We start from the raw sequence: 7476 nt of genomic DNA on the forward strand, positions 1-7476 counted from the left end.
CGAGAAACAAACTCGGGGCCCTCTAGTGGCTCGGGGCTCCAAGCAGTGGCCTGCCTTGCCTGTTGACAAGGTGTGCCTCTGGGCACATGCCACAATAAACAAGGCATGGCCTCCACATGAAACAAGAGACTGTCAGAACTCTGCCATCACAATAAAACATAAATATAAAACCAAACTCTCGTGGCAGAGTCCTGACAGAAGCCTCCCCCTAAGGAGCGACTACCAGACGCTCCTCAGGGGAACACACAAGACAAAACCAAAACACTAGACAAAACAGACATGAGTCCATGGGCACACAAAACAAAGTCCATGAAACAAAGGCCCAATCCCATTTCTTTGTCTTACCCCTTCCCCTTACCCCTACCCCTTAGTTTTGCACGTTCACGTGAGAGTAAGGACCAATTGGGATAGCCCTTTTGCTCTCGTGAATGTGCAAAACTAAGGGGTAGGGGTAAGGGGAAGGGGTAAGACAAAGAAATGGGATTGGGCCAAAGTCTTTAGTCACAGCTCCGCGGGACAAGTCGACCGCGAAAGCTGTGCGGGACGGGACAACTGCGGAGGCTAGGCGGCTTGGGCGGCTCCGGTCGCGCAGGACGCGCTGGCTTGGGCGGCTCCGGCCGCGCTGAACTGTGCAGGCTGGGCAGCTCCAGCTGCGCTGGCTTGGGCGGCTCCAGCTGCGCAGGACTTGCTGACTTGGGCGGTTCCGACTGCGCTGGACATGCTGGCTTGGGAAGCTCCGGCCTCGCTGGACGCGCTGGCCTCGGCGGCTCCATCCGAGCTGAACGTGCTGGCTTCGGCGGCTCTGGTCGCACTGAATGCGTTGGCATCGGCAGCTCCGGTGGCGCTGAACGCGCTGACATCGGTGGCTCCGGCGGCGTTGAACGCGCTGACATTGGCAGCTCCGGCGGCGCTGAACGCGCTGGCTTCGGTGGCTCCAGTCGCGCTGGACACGCTGGCTTCGGGAACATCGACCGCGCTGAACGCGCTGGCTTCGGCAGTTCCAGATGCGCTAAACGCGCTGACTTCCCCGACATCGCTGCTGGGTTCAGTTGTGGCTGGATCATTCTGTCAGGATATGAGACGGGGAACAAGAGAACCCAAGCGCAGGCGATGTCAGGGAGTGAACAAAGCACATTTATTGACACGACAAGAAAACAAAAGCCCACGAGGGGGCAAAACTCAACATTAAACATGAAATATCAAATACATACACAACTTGATTAACAAGACTAGACTAAACTGAAGTACAACATGGCAAACATCAACAAGGCACGAATGAACAATGATCCAGCACTAGACAAGAGACAAGAGGAGCTTAAATAGGGAAACTTAACAAGGGTAACACAGGTGCACGGGATGAACTAATAATGAATAATTAACAGTGAGAACAAGGGGGCGGGGACTAGAGACGAGACACCAGAGGCACATGCCACAATAAACAAGGCATGGCCTCCACATGAAACAAGAGACTGTCAGAACTCTGCCATCACAATAAAACATAAATATAAAACCAAACTCTTGTGGCAGAGTCCTGACATAAGCTTCACAATTTCCATTAATAAATGCTTTGTTAATGGTAAGCCAAGTCAATAAAGGGTCTACAAATGCTAGTATCACATCAGTTAATGTTAAATAGATTACACTTTACAATAAGGTTCACAATTTCCATTAATAAATGCTTTGTTAATGGTAAGTCATGTCAATAAAGGGTCTACAAATGCTAGTATTACATCAGTTAATACCAAATATATTAGAAATATTTACCCTTAGTGCGTAAACTGCTAAGTAAACTAATGTAAATATGTACAGTAAGTTAACCTTAAAACATTAAGGCTGTTTACAGGCATTAGTTCAGGTTAACTAATGCATTCATGTTAACTAATTGTGTGGTTAACGTGAATAGATGCATTAATATATGTGTGAGTTAACCTTAACAAATGTTAACTAATGCTGAACAAAGGTGTTGTTCATGGTGAGTTTATGCGAACTAATGCATTAAATAATGTTAACTAATTGCGCTGTTAACGGTAATAGATGCATTAATATATGTGTAAGTTAACGTTAACAAAAATTAACTAATGGTGAACAGAGGTGATGTTAATGGTGTCATGACTGCTGGGTGATCGATGGCTGTGTGATCTGTGTGTGTGTGTGTGTTGTTTACCTGTGGTGCCGGTTCCTCGTGTGTTCACTAACTCCGCCCCCTTGTTTCAGTAATTGTTCACCGGTGGTGTCTCGTTTACCTTTTCCTTTATATTGCACGTAGTCCTGTCCTTCGTTGCGCGCTCATTGTTTTATCACAGTCCTGCTACCCTGCCTTGTCTTGTCAGTCGCTCGCTGTCTCTTCCTCTTGTTACCCCAGGTTTGGTTTTCGGCGTTCGGGGATCGTTTTCGCCCGGACCGCTCGCTTGAGGATTACTGGATATCATTGACTTTGTTTGTCTCTCGGTACAGCTGGTTCGCTTTGTTTTTAGGCGGTATACCAGCTGTCTCTGTTTCTCTCCGGTTTGCATCATCACCCGTGAGTGGAGTACACCTTTTACCATTGTGGATTACATTAACTCTAACGACTGTTGTTTCTCGGGACCGCTGGTTCGCTTAGTTTTTAGGCAGTGACCAGTGGTTTCCGGGTGGCTCTTCTACATCAGGATTTCACAGTGGATTACCCGTCTGAGAACTTGGTTTACCATCTTCCATCTCCGCCTGTCATCCACCTTCAGGGCGGCGCGTATCATCCCTCTGTTGCGTGTGGTGACTGTGCTGGTGTTCTCGACGGAGTGCGTGGGTGGCTCTCTCTTCCTTCGGATCTGTACTGGATTATTGTGTGCCGTGTGTGGATCTACCAGTGACTTTGCTCTCTAGCTCTCTATCTCCTTTTTCTAAATAAATATTGTTAACTTGCACTTGACTCCGAACTTCATTTCCTGACATATGGTTAGTTCATGTTAACTAATGTATTAACACATGTTAACTAATTATGTTGTTAATGTTAATAGATGCATTTATATATGTGTGAGTTAACATTAACTAGGGATGTCACGGTACCAAAAATCTAGTAGTCGGTACCAATACCACAAAAAGTGCACGGTACTCGGTACCTAAGTCGGTACCACAGTGTGTTAAAAAAAAGAACAATTATACTTTAAAAAATTTTTTATTAAAACATTTCAACATTATAGAAAACTTTTAAGAGCTTCTGTTTAGGTTGTCTGTGTTATTGTTTGTTGACTTTTCTCCTGACTCTCTTGGTGTACATCCTCCTCTGGCTGATACTGTTAAAAAGAGAGAGAATAAGAAATACATTTTATTTATTTAACATACTGTCTAACAATAACGAATAAATCAGCTAAAGCTACAGGTGCTAAGGTGCACTTATAAACACACGCACGTGCACATACACATACTCAATGCAAGCATTAGTTTAATATCACTCACATTGTTGCAGGATGAAAATAGTTATTAAAAACCCTTAAAGGCGGAGTCCATGATGTTTGAAAGCCAATGTTGATATTTGAAATCACCCAAACAAACACGCCCCTACCCCAATAGAATCTGGACCTTCTGTTGATAGACCCGCCCCACACATACTGTTGGACTTTAAGGCGTCCATTGCATGTTCATAATTTAGAGGAAAGGCACAAGATACGAATATCTAAGTTCAAATATTTATTGATCAGATATGAAAAAGTTTAACAGCGCGCTGGATCTTCTCATGACCACATCTGGTAAGCGAAGACACACAGCCTCTTTTTTGACAATTATTTATATATTATGTGACGTCGATCTTTCTTCAGAAAATCTCCACCCACAAAGGCCGTTCCCCTCGTCCATCTGACTCCATCACCACACCCAATTTTAGCCTGTAGGCAAAGATGGACACACATAGACAAAGAAAAACAAACTGTTCTCCTCTCATCCCTGGGAGCCATGCAGTTCCTCTCTAGTACTCCTCCACTTCACATATCATGTTATAATGCTTTCTTAAAAACAAATCATTAATAAAACATTCATTTATAAAAAACATAAGCTGTAAGATAAAAGTGATTATTATGTAAAATATATTTCAATATTATGACATCATTTCATTATTCGTAAAATTGGTTATATGAATAAGGCACACATTAACTTCTTTAGATAGATAAACACATATTACATCTTTTACTGCAATACTACTTCTAAGGAAACACTTTAATCATTATTAAAAACCATCTGTTAGGAAAGAAAACACACAAACACACACACACACACACACACACACACACACACACACACACACACACACACACACACACACACACACACACACACACACAGGAGATTCTGTTCTTCAAGGTTGAGCTGCCCTGCCCCCATTAGGTTATTCTGTATGCAACCTTCATTTCATTGGTTAATACACATTTATCAAAGACAACATCTTATATTTATTACATCAATTATTCAATGATTAATACTGATTAAGTAAGAAATACATTGCATATTTTATCCTGTGAATATTAAAGCATTAGTTAATAACATCATTAAATACTTTTCCCCCTCAGGCCTCTCTCTTATCTTAACAATTTCCAGACGTAAATTCCTCAGCATATGCTGTTTCTCCCCCAACCGAAACCACACAGACTCTCAACTTTACACACAGACAGTCTCTCACATATCTCAGCACAGAAAGCATAATGGCACATATCAATTATAACATGACATACTGATTAATAAAACAACATAAAAATCCCACAATACGCAACCCGGCATTTGATTTGATTGGCTATAAGTGTGTTTTGGTAGTCGGCCCGTTTCCTTCTCCAAACCATTTTTCAAACATCGTGGACTCCGCCTTTAACATTTTAATACTTCATCCAGTGACATTAGGCTACATTTTGCTGATAGGATGACTAAATGGCGATGCATGGTCGCCCATTTATAGATAGTTTATAAAACAAACATAATATAGGGTCTGGGTTTCAGTATAAAATTAAAGTTTTACAGTTTGTATATAATGTTAATGTGAATTAAAACTTACCTCGAATTCTTTAAAGAGACCGGGGTGTCTGTCTTTCAAGAGCTTTGCCAAATTCTATGTTTGATAGCGACAAACTACTTCAGAGAGATTCCCGTGTGGTTGTAAGAGGCGTTCTTCCTCTTCTTTGACTCTTGTGGAGCGTCAAATACACACGCGCGTATATGCTGCCCCCCCTCAGTCCCGGAAGAGTATTGCAGCCTCGGTACCTCCGGTACCACAGAAAGCAGGTACTGTCATGTTTAAAAAAATTTTGGTATCGACTTGGTACCGAAGTATCGGTTCTTGTGACATCCCTAACGTTAACAAAGATTAACTAATGGTGAACAGAGATGTTGTTCATGGTTAGTTCATGTTATCTAATGCATTAACTAATGTTAACTAATTATGTTGTTAATGTTAATAGATGCATTTATATATGTGTGAGTTAACGTTAACAAAGATTAACTAATGGTGAACAGAGATGTTGTTCATGGTTAGTTAATGTTAACTAATGCATTAACTAATGTTAACTAATACAACCTTATTGTAAAGTGTTACCTGCAAATGTGACTGATGAGCAGGCATCAGCTATTGAGATGTGCACAAGACAACAGCATAAATACCAATGCTTGGTATGCAAGTCGGACTGGAAGAATTACTGCCTCAAACATGCATGCAGTCTTTGCCACCAGTATGGAAAAGCCAGCCCTGACTGTTGTTAAAAAGGTATGCAACCCACAAAACACAGTGTCCACTGTACAAACCAGATGGGGTATAGAGCATGAGATTGATGCTCAAAAGGCCTACCTTTACACCAGAGCCCCACATCACAAAAAACCTAAAAGTCAAAGAGTGTGGTTTTATAATTAACCCCAGGTTTCCAGAAATCGGAGCCTCTCCTGATGGCCTTACAATGTGTGATTGCTGTGGAAAAGGCTGCCTTCAAATATAGATCATGCAGCATCCAACAGGCCTTAGAATCAAAGGACAAAGATTTCTGTCTCAAGTTGTCAGATGAAAAGCTTCAGCTTAAGAAAACACACAGTTATTTCACACAGACTCAAATCTTTTTCACTGGATCCAACCACTGTGACCTTGTTATTTGGACTCTGGAGGACTTTGTTGTAGTATGGGTCTTTCCACACCAAGAATTCTAGGATCTACGTCTACAGAAAGCACAAAAGTTCTTTGAAAAAGTTTGCCTTCCAGAGCTTGTAGCCAAATATTACACCAAAGAATACACTACAGGTACTATAAGTTAAGTTTGTTGTCAACATGACTGCACTGTATGTTATATTTACGTATGAAGTTTGTTCTCAACATGATTGCACTGTATACAATATATGCCCAATTAGAGCTGAAGATCTTTGCCCGAATGGGTTCGGTCGGGTTCGGCAGAAATTTCTAATATTTTACATGGGCTCGGGTCGGGTTCGGGCTTGCGCTCTGGCTTTGCGCTGGAAATGAGCGGTCATGTGATGCGTTTCGATTAGCACGAGAAAGACGCGAAAATAGATGCTGATGAGGTGAAACGGAGGCTTGGCTCTGGCGATTACGTTGTGGTTGCACCAGCAAGTAAAGCAAAGTCTGAAAGGTTTTGACCATGTGCATAATGAGAATAATAAGCCAGTGGGTTATGTAAAATGCAAGAAATGCGACACATTCTTTTAAAGTACAACAGCAAAACGACAGGGAATTCAGTGAAAGGGTGTTCAGTTTAACAGCCAATGGGTTTACAGCTGGGGAAACTGGACTGATTTTTAGACTGGTTTAGTGTTAATGAACATCTAACTCGGGGCCAAAACTTACTCAACTGTTAATTAAAATTAAATAAACTGTTTACAATCTTCAATCTGTGGCTAACACATGCATAACTATTGATTACATTACCATGAGTAATTTAATGGTGTAAATGTTTTTAATTAATACACATTTAAAATGACCATGAATTAACTCTAATTCAGCAAATTCTAATAATTAAATTTGCATAGTCATTGAAATAAAAAGCTTATTTTTTGCATATAATACAAGCATTGTCTAAAAATGAAAATAGGCTTTTACTTAATTATTATTACAAGACCATCATGTAGCCTAATATTACACACCAAAACCAAGAAAATGATATTTAATTTGCAAGTCTGAACTGAACATCAACGCAGACATGAATTTCCTCACAGAAGTTTAAGATCATCAGGGTTTCTGCAGGTTTCACAAAGTCTAATTTAAGACTTTTTAAGACCTTTTTAAGGCCATAATGAATGAAATTTAAGACCTATATCACGACAATGAAGTCAAATTTTATAGTCCAGTGTACATGTATCCATGTGTTTTTTTTAGAACCTTATATCTTTCATGACAAAAAACAAGATGTGTTTTCTAGGTGTGTGACAAGACACGAGAAGATTGGGTTTTCGAGAATAACATCAGCCAAGATGTTTACACTTTGCTGATATTAAGGTGAAGTTTTTCACCTTAAACGTCAT

Source organism: Paramisgurnus dabryanus, chromosome 2, assembly GCF_030506205.2.
Source record: "Paramisgurnus dabryanus chromosome 2, PD_genome_1.1, whole genome shotgun sequence".
Classification (NCBI taxonomy): domain Eukaryota; kingdom Metazoa; phylum Chordata; class Actinopteri; order Cypriniformes; family Cobitidae; genus Paramisgurnus; species Paramisgurnus dabryanus.